At 46.8% G+C, this 12,293-nt stretch overlaps 2 long non-coding RNA genes across 2 annotated transcripts; both read left to right on the top strand.

Moving 5' to 3' along the window:
* The first annotated feature begins 10,169 nt into the window (after window positions 1–10,169).
* On the top strand, window positions 10,170–11,346 carry LOC306818584. The gene is made up of 5 exons (XR_013778299.1): window positions 10,170–10,236; window positions 10,468–10,585; window positions 10,624–10,778; window positions 10,864–11,207; window positions 11,279–11,346. It is a non-coding gene; the product is annotated as an uncharacterized lncRNA (long non-coding RNA).
* A 176-nt stretch (window positions 11,347–11,522) lies between these two features.
* LOC306818905 lies at window positions 11,523–12,199 on the top strand. Its single transcript, XR_013778385.1, has 3 exons — window positions 11,523–11,613; window positions 11,719–12,039; window positions 12,123–12,199. It is a non-coding gene; the product is annotated as an uncharacterized lncRNA (long non-coding RNA).
* Window positions 12,200–12,293: the final 94 nt, after the last annotated feature.

Raw genomic sequence — 12,293 nt, 5'->3', positions numbered from 1 at the left:
TCTCCCATTAATCCACTTTGCTGTCTGGGAACAATATAGGCCTATCAGTGAAGCCTGGGGAGTGCTATTATTAGCCAAACAATAAGTGAGCCGGAAGATTAATTGTTATTTGGCTTTCTTTAAACACCTGCGGCTATGTTGCAGATACTTGTTTACACAGATGCTTTTGTAGGGTCTCTGTCATTTCTGTTGAGATTGCTTGGCGAGTTACAGCATTTGTTTAAAGGAGGGAGAGAGCAAGCAGGAGCATGTGTGGCCCAGTGTGTGAAAGTATGGGAAAAATGAACAGGGACAGCGGGGGTCTGGATAGGAGGGTGCCGGACGGCTGATAAAGGAGCTTATGAAGCTGCGCCGCATGACACACACACACACACACACACACACACACACACACACACACACACACACACACACACAAAGCAGCATGACATGACACTGATAACAGCTGAGATAAATCTGACCCTTCTAAAAACAGACACGTACAGACATGCTCCCATAGAAAAAATATATATATTGAAGTCCAGACCCTTGCAACATCCCTAACTTGTCGTGCTGCAGTCAAGCCGAGCATTGCTGGACTCACGTTTCTGATATGTAAACTTGGAAAAACATCGACAGCAACACAGGGGTCACTTGACACGTCTGTCAAAATATATCAGACGCAGCCGGGGTCCGAGGGAACGGGAGTAAAAGCAACAGCGCTGCACTCGAGCCAGCCACGTTCAGCGTTACATACTGTAACGGTTGTGATTATGGAATGTACCTTTAACAATGTGTATACTGTGTCGCTTAGTGGCGACGTCATCAAGCAGTGCCTGTGCTACCTGCTCCTCGTGGAATGATGCGCACACTACGCTGGTCGGACGTATTATTTTTCGCTCCTGTTTTCTTTATTTTATAGAACAACAATGATGGTCAAATATGGCACTATTTTGTTCATGTATGAAACGATAGTAGCCGTACAACCGGGCTTGATAAGGTTGGAGTGTTTATTTAAATAAACGACGAGCATTGAAATCCCCGTATAGTGTGGACGTGAGTTTTTGCCTGCCGTTTTCCTCCACTCTCTACGGCCTTAACAGAGCAACGGACCCAAAACCATCACAAATGGCGCCCGAACAACTTTTCCTTGGACCTTTCATCAACGACCAGTGCAAGTATTCGAAGTGAACATTTTTTTCACCATTCTTTTTTCGCCGTTTTGGACTGTGTTAAGCTTGGCCGCGCTTTTCGGCGACATCAAAGTCACAAGCGGGTACGCGCGCGGGAGTGTCGCAGCGCGTACGGACAGAGAGTCGGCTTCAGACGGAACGCTCCACGTTTCCTGGACTTTTGGAGTTTCGGTGTACAGAGTTTCCCTCCGGCAGCTACGGTAGGCGACCCGGTGGACGCGGCGACGGCTCCCGGTTTGCTGTTACTGAGTGCTTCGTCCCTGGCTGTACGTGAAGGCTCCTCGGATCCCCAAAGACGTGTTTTTCTCCTCCCCAGCGCCTGCCACTCTCCTGCTCTTTTCCCCCCGTGGATTTCCGTCACTCATGCCCGGACTGTTTCTGTGGAGCCGACGTGATCGGTTGGGTAAAGTATACTAACTGGAATAATTACTAACAAATGAAGGAGAAAAGAAAGAAGAAACACAGCATTGATAGACTGAAACTGTAGTTATCGCCTCTTACAAGTGTGTGAAAATAACTATTCGAACTGTGGTTGGCATAACTTATTTGTGAATAACATTTTATTCATAACCTATATAACAGTGATTTCATCCAGTATTTACAAGAGGTGTTTTCCTGCTGTTTATGCCATTTCTATTTTTTCTCTTGTGTTTCTGATGTGTTTTCAGTGAAAAATATTTTCTCGACGAGTGATTTAAAGGGGTACACTGTCTAATGTCTATGCCTTCTCGCAGTATTTGCTACACTGTGTGGTTTAGTAGTCCCAAGCTACATTTATAATTATATGAATCACTTTTGGAAGTTAACTAATATTTGTCTCTAAAAAAAAAACCAAAAAAAAAAAAAAAAAACACATACAATGGCGACCCATCCTGACTTAACTGACTGCGACGTTCACGTTGACTTTATGCCCCTCCCACCTCGAGCCACTCGGAGTCTGCCCACTGCTGACCTTGAGCTGGAGGTGAAGAGTCTGCAAGCCGAGGTGGAGATGCTTCAGATGTGTCTGCATGATTCTCTTGAGCTACAGAAAAGTATCTTACGGCAATGGGACCAAAGCAACAAGACAGGCCTCAAAGCCCCCCCTGCTCAGCCCGCTAATCTTGTCCCAATGTCCGCTTCGACCCCACATGCACCTGATTCTTCCTACATGAGACCTCAGTATTCTGACATGATGGCTCCGGATCGCACTCCAGCTGTTACACCTGCTTCACGCCTTCAGTCGAATTCTCTTGAAATCAACAATACTACAAGAGTTCTTGCAGCCGCGCTGCATCAGGCAAAAATTGAGCCTCCTGTGTTCACTGGTGATGGTGTAATTCATCCGGAAGACTGGTTACAATCTGTCAATACATACAGGTCTTCCCTCGACTTAACAGATATTCAGATCCTCAGGGAACTACCACGCTTCCTAGCTAAAGAGCCGAAGAAGTGGTTCAGCGTGCTCAAAACTCATGTTTGTACTTGGAACGACTTCTGTGAACTGTTCAGGATGGTCTTCCTACCCGCTGACAATCAGGAGCGTATCTTGAGAGGTATCCTAGACCGCGTCCAAAGGCCTGAGGAACCCCTCCCCACGTTCATTGCCCATATGCTCAGCGAATTTAAGAAACTTAGGAGTCCACCATCAGAGCTCGAACAAATTGAACTGATCTGTAAGCACACTCTTGAAAAGTACAGAGTCGCGCTTTATGGCGCATCTGTCAAATCAGGCATTGAGCTAATGCTGCGAGCGCATGAACTTCACTCTGTCCTTGGCCCTAACCCTCCTCAGCCATCCCGTGCTAAAGTGAAAAATATGCCCGATAGAGAAACTTATTGCTTCAAATGCTCCATGCCGGGTTTTACTTCCCGCACCTGCCCTAACTGTTCCACAGGCCCCCAGAGACCCCCACAGTCACCTAGACCCACCGTTGAGCTATCACAAGACCCACCTCTAGACCCTAGTTCCCACTCTGATGCTGTGAGAGCTGAAAACAGATATGCTGTGGCAGAGGCAAGGCCATTCACTAGGAAGCAGGAAAACTTCCAGGGGGGGAGGACATTTCGCAGAGGCAACCCTCCCCCCAGTCGCTAACCCCGCCTCCCCCTCCATCGCCCGCCCCAAATGATCAACCTGTGCTCGGTCACGTGGAAGATGAAACTTCAGAGTCATTATGGAACACCCCACTTAAGGCGAAGGTGTGTTTTAAAGGGGCAGCGATAGAAGCCACTTTCGACACAGGTGCCTCACTCTCAGCTGTGAGAGCAGACTTAGTCCACGAAAATATTCAGAACGGATCCTACACTAACACATGGTCAGGCCCGCCAATCCGGCTCGCAAACAGCGCACCCTGCAACCCATCAGGGGTCACCTGGCTAACAATCGGGTTTATGGGCAAACGTTTCTATCAGCGGTTTGTTATAATCCCTGGACTCTCCTCTCCCCTAGTTATGGGAATGGACTTTATGAAACGTGCATCAATCACCATACATGTGCCTACTAGAACTGTGCTCAGGGGTGACGACTCACTCTGCCTTGATGACTTTGTTGAAGATGGACTAGATGCAACATGTCTGTCAAATGAAATCATGATGTGTCTCGATTCTCCACAACCTGCCCTTCGTGATAAGGTAGACCAAGCAAACTTAGTAGAGAATGAGAAAACAGAGCTGTTAAAGCTGCTTGAAGACTACAGTGATCTGTTCGATGGTCGCCTCGGCCGCACCTCCCTCACTGAACATGTCATTGTCACCGGAGACGCAAAGCCTGTCAACCTTCCCCCTTATCGCACCTCTCCTGCTAAGAAACGGATAATTGAGGAACAAGTTCAAATGATGCTACAGGAAGGCATCATCGAGCCGGCATCAGGGCCCTGGGCTGCTCCTGTGGTCATAGTGAACAGGCCCCCGCGCGACCCACGGTTCTGTGTAGACTTTCGGGGTCTCAACCAACTGACCGTAAAAGACTCGTATCCTTTACCACGAGTTGATGAGTCTCTTGACTTCCTGTCCAGAGGAAAATTTCTCACCACCCTGGACCTTACTCGAGGTTATTGGCAAGTGGCTGTCGCCGAGAAATCCAGACCAAAAACTGCTTTTATCACACACTGTGGCCTGTTTCAGTTCAGAGTCCTCCCCTTTGGTCTTTGTAACGCGCCTGCCACCTTTCAGAGGCTCATGAACTCAGTCCTTGCTGGCCTCATATACAAGTCATGTGCTGTGTACCTCGACGACATTGTCGTTGCCTCGCCCACCTTTGAACAACATCTGGCGGACCTGGAGGAAGTCCTCGCCAGACTGAAATCAGCTGGTCTTTCCTTAAAACTAATCAAATGCCAGTTCTGCCTCAGTGAGCTAACCTTCCTCGGCTACCGTGTCACCCCATCTGGCGTTCACCCTGACCCCGACAAAGTGAAAGCCGTGATGGAATTCAAGGTGCCATCTACTGTAAAGGACGTGCGACAGTTTCTTGGCCTAACAGGTTATTACCGTCGCTTTGTGCAAGACTATGCCAAGCATGCTGAGCCGCTCTTTGCCCTCACAAAGAAAGATGCCCCGTTCAACTGGGTCAGCAACTGCCAAAAAGCTGTGGATTTCCTGAAGGTTAGCATAACATCGGCACCTGTATTGAAATTCCCAGACTTTTCACGTCCTTTCTTCATCCATACAGACGCATGTGATGCTGGCCTTGGAGCAGCGCTAATGCAAAGAGACACCGAAGGCAGAGATGTTGCAGTGGCATATGCTAGCCGCGCTCTGCATAAGGCTGAAAAACCATACTCGACACCGGAGAAGGAGTGTTTGGCCGTCATATGGGCTTTGGAGCACTTCAGGCCGTATGTCGAAGGCCTCCATGTGACTGTTTTCACAGACCATAGCAGCCTCAGGTGGCTGATGTCTCGTCCCAATCCTTCTGGCAGACTGGCTCGATGGTCTCTCCGACTCCAGGACTTCGACTTCGATATAGTCCATAAACCTGGTGAACGTAACAAAGTACCTGACGCCTTGTCCAGAAACCCTCTACCCGCAACTGACTCTCCCATGGATCTCTTGCCTGCATATGCTACGATAGGGAGCTTGGATCTCCGTACACTGCCCCCAGTGATGCTGACAGACCGCCTAAACGTGCGACAGCTTCAGCTGGAGGATCCAGTAACTGGCGAGTTACTCCGTCAGTTGGACGATGACCGACAAAATGTGGATGAAAGCCACGCCCCTCTTCAGTATGCGGTGCAAGATGGTCTCCTCTACTTCCTTGACCCAAAAAACAAATGTGGTCTACACCCACTAAAACAAATGAAACTGTACGTCCCTACTGCCATACGGGGTTGTCTACTGAAGCATTATCATGACCATCCCACAGCTGGTCATCTGGGCATTACAAAGACTTTGGCACGCCTTCGGCTCAGATTCTTTTGGCCGACAATGGCCTCTGATGTCAAGAACTATGTGGTCTCGTGCGCTGTATGTCAGATCACCAAGCCAAATCAAAGAAAACCAGCTGGTCTTATGGTCCCGATTCGCCCACAAAGGCCTTGGGAATACACGGGTGTGGACTATGTCGGCCCACTGCCTCGCACACAAAATGGAAATGCTTACATCCTCGTCTTCGTGGATTACTTTTCAAAATGGATTGAGGTGAGCGCAGTGAAAGAAGCAAATGCTCAGGTCGCAGCTAACAAGTTTATCACCGACATCTTTGCCCGACACGGTGCTCCAACATACCTCATATCAGACAGAGGGACACCATTCGTAAGCGACCTCTTTGAGCACGTTGTATCTACACTTGGGACTGAGCACAGGCTCACTACGGCGTATCATCCACAGACAAATGCTACAGAGCGCGTCAATCGTACTCTAAAAACAGCCATTCGTGCATATGTGGGAGACAAGCACACGTCATGGGACAAATTCATCCCTCAGATCTGTTTTGCATTACGCACAGCACCCCACGAGAGCACAGGCCTTAGTCCCTCTATGATGTTGTATGGCCGAGAGCTAGAGACTCCACTTGACCTCGTCACTCAGCCCACACCCGATGGGATGGATGACCCCGGAATCCCCTATCCGGAATGCCTGAAAGCATCTCTTCAAGAAGCACATGATCACGCCCGAGCGGTGCTTTCTGAGAGTCACGATCGCCAGAAACGTTACTATGACCTGAGACGTCGTCAAGTCTCCTACAAGATTGGGGATCTTGTCAGAGTAAAGACCCATCCAAGGTCTGACGCGCTGACTAACTTCACAGCCAAGCTGGCCCCACTATTTGCTGGCCCATACCGCATCTCCCAGAGACTCTCTGATGTGAACTATAGTCTCACGAAAGCTGACACTGGAGAGGAAGCTGGAGTTTTTCATGTAGTGAACATACAGCCGTTCCACACGTGGACCTCAGCTTCAGCCAACAAACGTAAGAGTCATGTGAACCCTGATGAACGATGTCCTGACTTACCAGAAAACGAACCTGGGCCTGCTGACAACGTCGCTGACGCTGACTGTGACCCCTTTGACCCTGCTCAGAACTCTGTTCGAGAGACTGACGATATGACTCTAGACTCTGGCCCACAAGATGTTGACCCGCCTCTGTCTGACTCCGTCACTGACCGTGCTAGACACTACAACCTAAGACCTAGACTAAATCCCAGAGTGACCTCTGGATGGTCAGACATTAGGTGGACGAACCCGTATCATGCTACCAGATTGGATTTAGAATGAACACTTTCTGGTTGTTGTTCATATGTGTTTTAAAAAAAAAAAAAAAAAGCACAATTGTTTTATTTGTCAGTGGTGTACGTTTATTATGCATCCTACCAGAGCGGTAGTGTTTTGTTTATTCTGTACACAACAAGAAGAAGAATAAGTTTTGGTTTTATATTTGTACTTGATATGGTTAAGATGTTGTTTTTCATGCATGAAAAGGGATTTCATGCTGTGTTTGTTTTAGGAGCCTAAACTTGTGTTTTGTTTATTTTTGATGTTTAAGGACTTCCATTTACCTGGTACTGACATGTATGCCGGTTACCTGATTAATCCACTGTATATTATCCTACTTGGTCCTGACAGCTTAACTGCTTACTCATGTGTGAGGGTATGTTGAGTATAGACTGTATCTCTGTGTACGGCTGGGGACAGCCTTTGTCTCACCGGGGGGAATATGTAACGGTTGTGATTATGGAATGTACCTTTAACAATGTGTATACTGTGTCGCTTAGTGGCGACGTCATCAAGCAGTGCCTGTGCTACCTGCTCCTCGTGGAATGATGCGCACACTACGCTGGTCGGACGTATTATTTTTCGCTCCTGTTTTCTTTATTTTATAGAACAACAATGATGGTCAAATATGGCACTATTTTGTTCATGTATGAAACGATAGTAGCCGTACAACCGGGCTTGATAAGGTTGGAGTGTTTATTTAAATAAACGACGAGCATTGAAATCCCCGTATAGTGTGGACGTGAGTTTTTGCCTGCCGTTTTCCTCCACTCTCTACGGCCTTAACAGAGCAACGGACCCAAAACCATCACAATACACACTCTCCATATTTGGTGTACCATAGTAGAGAAGAGCTGGCCGAAACCACTTTGAGCAGAATCAGTTTAGATTGAGCCCGCTGTACAGACAGCGTTTCCTGTGTCATGGATCATGCGTACATTTGATTGTCCAAGCGTGTAAGGTCAAACAGACAAAATACTTCAATTTTTTTTCCTGTTGTTTAATTCTGTACATATTCAACAATGTCTGGAGATTACTGATGCCAAAATATCCCGTCGGGAAGTGCCATTAAAAGTTGCTTCTTACCAATGGAATGGAAAGGTCGAAGGTCAGTAAGAAAAGGAATCTTGCAGGTCTTGCAGGTGTAAACGTGTTATGCAAGGTTTCGTTGTAGTATGTGTAATTAGCAATCCTTTAGTGATCTGACCCTGAGATTGGGTACATCTTGAAAGATGCATCCACAATTAAATGACTCTTAAAGATGGTGCATGGACAGAGATGGATGAGAGGGGTAGCCACCGCACTCTGACATCTCTCCATTAATGCATTTCCACAGGTCCTGCTCGTGTATGTGATTCAGGCCAGTGTGTGAGAAGCATGTTATCTACAATAAAAGAGCTCGAACCAGAATTTCACTCTCGGGGATTAATAAAGTATATAAAATAAATTAAATGATGGACAGTTACAAAACAACACTGTTTGCCCCTTTCAAGGTATGAGATATAATAGTTGAATGAAGGGGTTCAATATAAATATGTTATATCTTTCCAAGGTAGTTTGTGACAGTCATATAAACAGCAGGCTGCGATCATCCTTTTGATATAACTTTCTAAACAGATACTGATGCCCTCCCTTTTTGGCGATTTGCATCTTGATGTTATATCTCCAGCCAGAGTGAACTTAAAGTGAACTTTAAATTGAAGGCTGGTCAGGCAGGTTTCAGCTCAGGGGAGAGGGGATTGGAAGGTGTTGCCCTAACTTATTGAAAAAGTCAGGGTTTGGATGGATGAAAAGTTGAATTATAAGGAACATGTGTAGAACGGTTAGTAAATGTGAAAAGGATGTCTGGCTCATTGGGTGCAGAATCTGTTGTTGATGATTTAAGAGCAGTTTTTGATTAAGCATGTATTGCACTGGTTAAATAAGATGTGGTTCAGGATCCTTCATGTGATCCCCACATGAGGTTGTGTACGGGGCATTCTGGACAACGCCAGTTCCTGCCCTATTGGAAGAGGCAGGGGAGGCTCCACCAAGGCTGTGCCGTGCAAAATTGGTTTTAAATGGGTGTGTGAAATTAAAAGGTTTGGGAACTGCTCTTCTTTTAAGCTTTTTGCAAACAGAGTGTTGGGAATTTGGCAAGGGGAGGAAAGGTGGGGGCCAGCTCAATGGAGGCAGTTTTTTTTTGCTTTCTGAAAGAGAGTTCTTGGAGGAGCTTGAAGTGAATGGGTGGGGAGTGGCGCCCTCTGTCGGCCGGTCAGAGGCGCACACCAGAGGTAAATACAAAATATAGCAGCATATGTGGAGGAACGTCTTAGTGATGATTGTGACAACATCTATGCTGGTGGCTCAAGGGATCCGGGGAGCTGGAGGGCAGGTGTTGGATTTTATGTCCCCCAGTTTTAAATCTGTAGCTGTTTGATGGGATATCATTTTTTTCAGCTGAATTGGTGTGGGCACTTTGGTGGGTCGAAGAAAGTTATTTTTTGTTCTGATTCACTGTCTGCTGTGATGGCTGTAGGTGTAGGAGAAGGAAGTGGGGCTAGACCAGACATAGTTGGGGAACTATGAATGACATTTTTTAAATTGGAGAGGAGGGGATGTAGTGTGGGTTTTATGTTTGCTGGCACACGTCGGGGTTGAGGGTAATAAGGTGGTTGACAGAGTTGTTAAGGAAAGTTTAGGAGGTGACAGAGAAGTCGGAGACCATTTAGGCACTGTTTTTCAAAGTTTGATTTCGACATGAATTGATTGACCGGAAGTAAAAACAGTAGAGCAGAGTGAAGCTGCAAGTAGCGTTAATCACTTTAGAAACATTGAAGACCTGTGAAAGTTGACTGAATGTTTCACCAAATGTCTTCTCCAGGGTACGGTGGGGGGTGAGTGAATGATCAGTTGTTGTAGTTTGTGATATGTGCGCGTTCTCCTGTGGATCTTAGTCGCGGGTTGGGCAATCAGCCGTTTTCTCACCACCAGGTGTGTGTGGCGATGCACACTTTTGATTTAAGGATTTGGGTTGCAAGTTTGGGTTTCGTATTGTGAACTTTAAATTTCTCTGCTTTTATCAGCCATGTGACAGAATGGTAACTTTGAAATGAACCTCACGAAATCTTTATTTATAAATGTTTGCTTTCATGTGGTTTACTTGTAAATAGGTGTGCTATGTGTTCTGTATGTATATTTGGCACGTGGTTTATGTTAAATGGGTGTTTTTCTTGACACAGCTCTTACAGTGTGTTTGTGATGATTGCATTGCTTAATGAAAAAAAAAAAGGTTATTGTCATCCATTGCTCCAGCTGGGTCTGCTGCAATACAGGTGTGAGGTGTGTGCACGGGTATCTACAGGTGGATGGACTGTGGAGGATTGTTGAGGTGAGTCCACCAGTTTGTCTGATTTATTCTGGTAAACATTTAAATGTACATGTTTCTGTATGAATGTGAGCGTGCCTCATTAATATGCACAAAAGAATTGTCTGAAATATTGCCACATGAAAAAAGATGCACGTTAATAGATGAAAGGGTTTGTGTACAAATGTGGAAAAGTGCTTAAAACATCACAGTGTAACCTGTCCCTTTGGCCCCGCCCCTTCTGCGTCCCTGCAGCAGGTGTCGGAGCATTATAATATTATGCCTTTGTCCCTCGTGGAGCCGCAGCTGTCCTTCACTCTGATGGAAGATCCAGAGATCCGTCTCCTCGCCCTCTCCGATCATCCAGTGTCGGGTGAGAGAAATATCTGCAGCGTTACGTTTGTGTTTCAGCACGCTCAGCGTCTCTGCAGGCACGTCCACCTCACCTGTAAGGAGGAGAGCAGTGGGCGGAGCCACTACCAGGCCTTCATCACCATTGGCTGTCGTCTGGAGCTGTCCAATAAGGAGAGGTTCTTGATTTGATCCGCCTGGCGCTCGCTCTGCAGGTGAACACATCTGCACCTGTGATGAAGTAATCATTCATGTATCCTCCTGTCTCCGCTGACCTGTCTCTCTTCTGATTGGCTCGAGCTGGCATTCAGGATGTTTGCAGATCTGCCACCTGATTGGACGACACGTTGAGAAGAAGGATGGTTGAAGTGATGGAGTCTCTGCTGAAGCTTTAAGATAAGAACATTTTATCAGTATGAACGAGTGTGTGTGTGTAGTTGTGGACTTGACTTGTGCTGGTCCACCTGCAGCAGCACACACACTCTGACACACCTGAATGAAGTTGCCGTTAAATCAAGTTTGCAGCTTTGGACTTTCACTGTTTGTGTTTGTGTGTGCAGTGAGTCTCCATCAGAGTGTTTCAGGGAGCTGTTGGGATGAGCTGCTTACGGACACATTAACAACGCAATCCGACCCGTGCTGATGTAAGACACACACACAGCTTCAGCTTTATCATTAGTAGTGTTGTTGTGTAATTGTTGTTGTGTGATTTCAGGCACCTGGACAGTCAAAGTGTTTGGGAAGGACAAAGTTTTGCTGTCCAGTGTTTTCATCATGTCCTCCATCCAGGTGAGTTGATAAACGTCTGAGGTAAATGTTAGGTTAAAGGTCAACTGAAGGTGAACCCTGGTGTTAGAATGCACTTTGTATGCTATCCCACCATATTCTGTCTGCTGCTGTTATGTCCCGTCATACGAGCTGTTTGAAATGACGTCCAGTCGTTGAACTCTGTTCTCAGACTCGTCCAGCAGCAGGAGTTCTGCTTCAGTCCGAGCCGGGACCTCCAGAGTCTTTCTGAAGCTTCTGTGATAGAGGATACCGGATCTGCAGGTCAGTCAGCGTCCATGGTAGTTTTGTTACCACGGCAACCGAAATGAAAGTGTAAGGTTGTTGAGTCATTGGCTTACACGCGTTTGTGTTTATGTGCTTGTGAAGGACCCACAGTACTGGAGGTGTTCAACGTGTTACTGCGGAAGCTCAGGCAAAGTGTCGACTGCCAGCGGACTGGTTACTATGACAACGCCGGGCAAAACAAATCTGCTGATGAAAATGCTGCAGGACGCTGTGATGAAAAGCATCGCTCAGGGATGAGACGGTTTCATTCATTTTGTCATCAGCATACCAGGTGGTCGTTTTTGTAATGTGCGTGTCTCACTTCATCAGGATCCTTTGCCAACATACTTCCTGTCGACTAGGGGTCATGGGAAAGATCCCGGTACCAGGCATGTACCCCGCCCTGGGGTCTCCCAACGCCAGGTAACACTGAAATCTGCCGTTTAAAACACACATGTTTAAAATAACCCTGAATAATAAGTCTGATCCTCCTCTTGGCCAATCAGCAGGAGCAGCGTGTCAGGCCCTTCCTCCTCGGCTTCAGAGATGTGATGTCACAGCAGTTATAGTGTGAATAACTTTTCTTAATGCAGGTGTGATTGGCTCTAACATACTGAGTGTGAGCTGTCCCTCTGGGTCTTTTTCAAACCGTCCACTACACCCTCCGTTTGCCCGTC

This window comes from Symphodus melops (genome assembly GCF_947650265.1).
Source record: "Symphodus melops genome assembly, chromosome: 23".
Lineage (NCBI taxonomy): Eukaryota > Metazoa > Chordata > Actinopteri > Labriformes > Labridae > Symphodus > Symphodus melops.
This window is presented reverse-complemented; position numbering and strand designations above follow the sequence as displayed.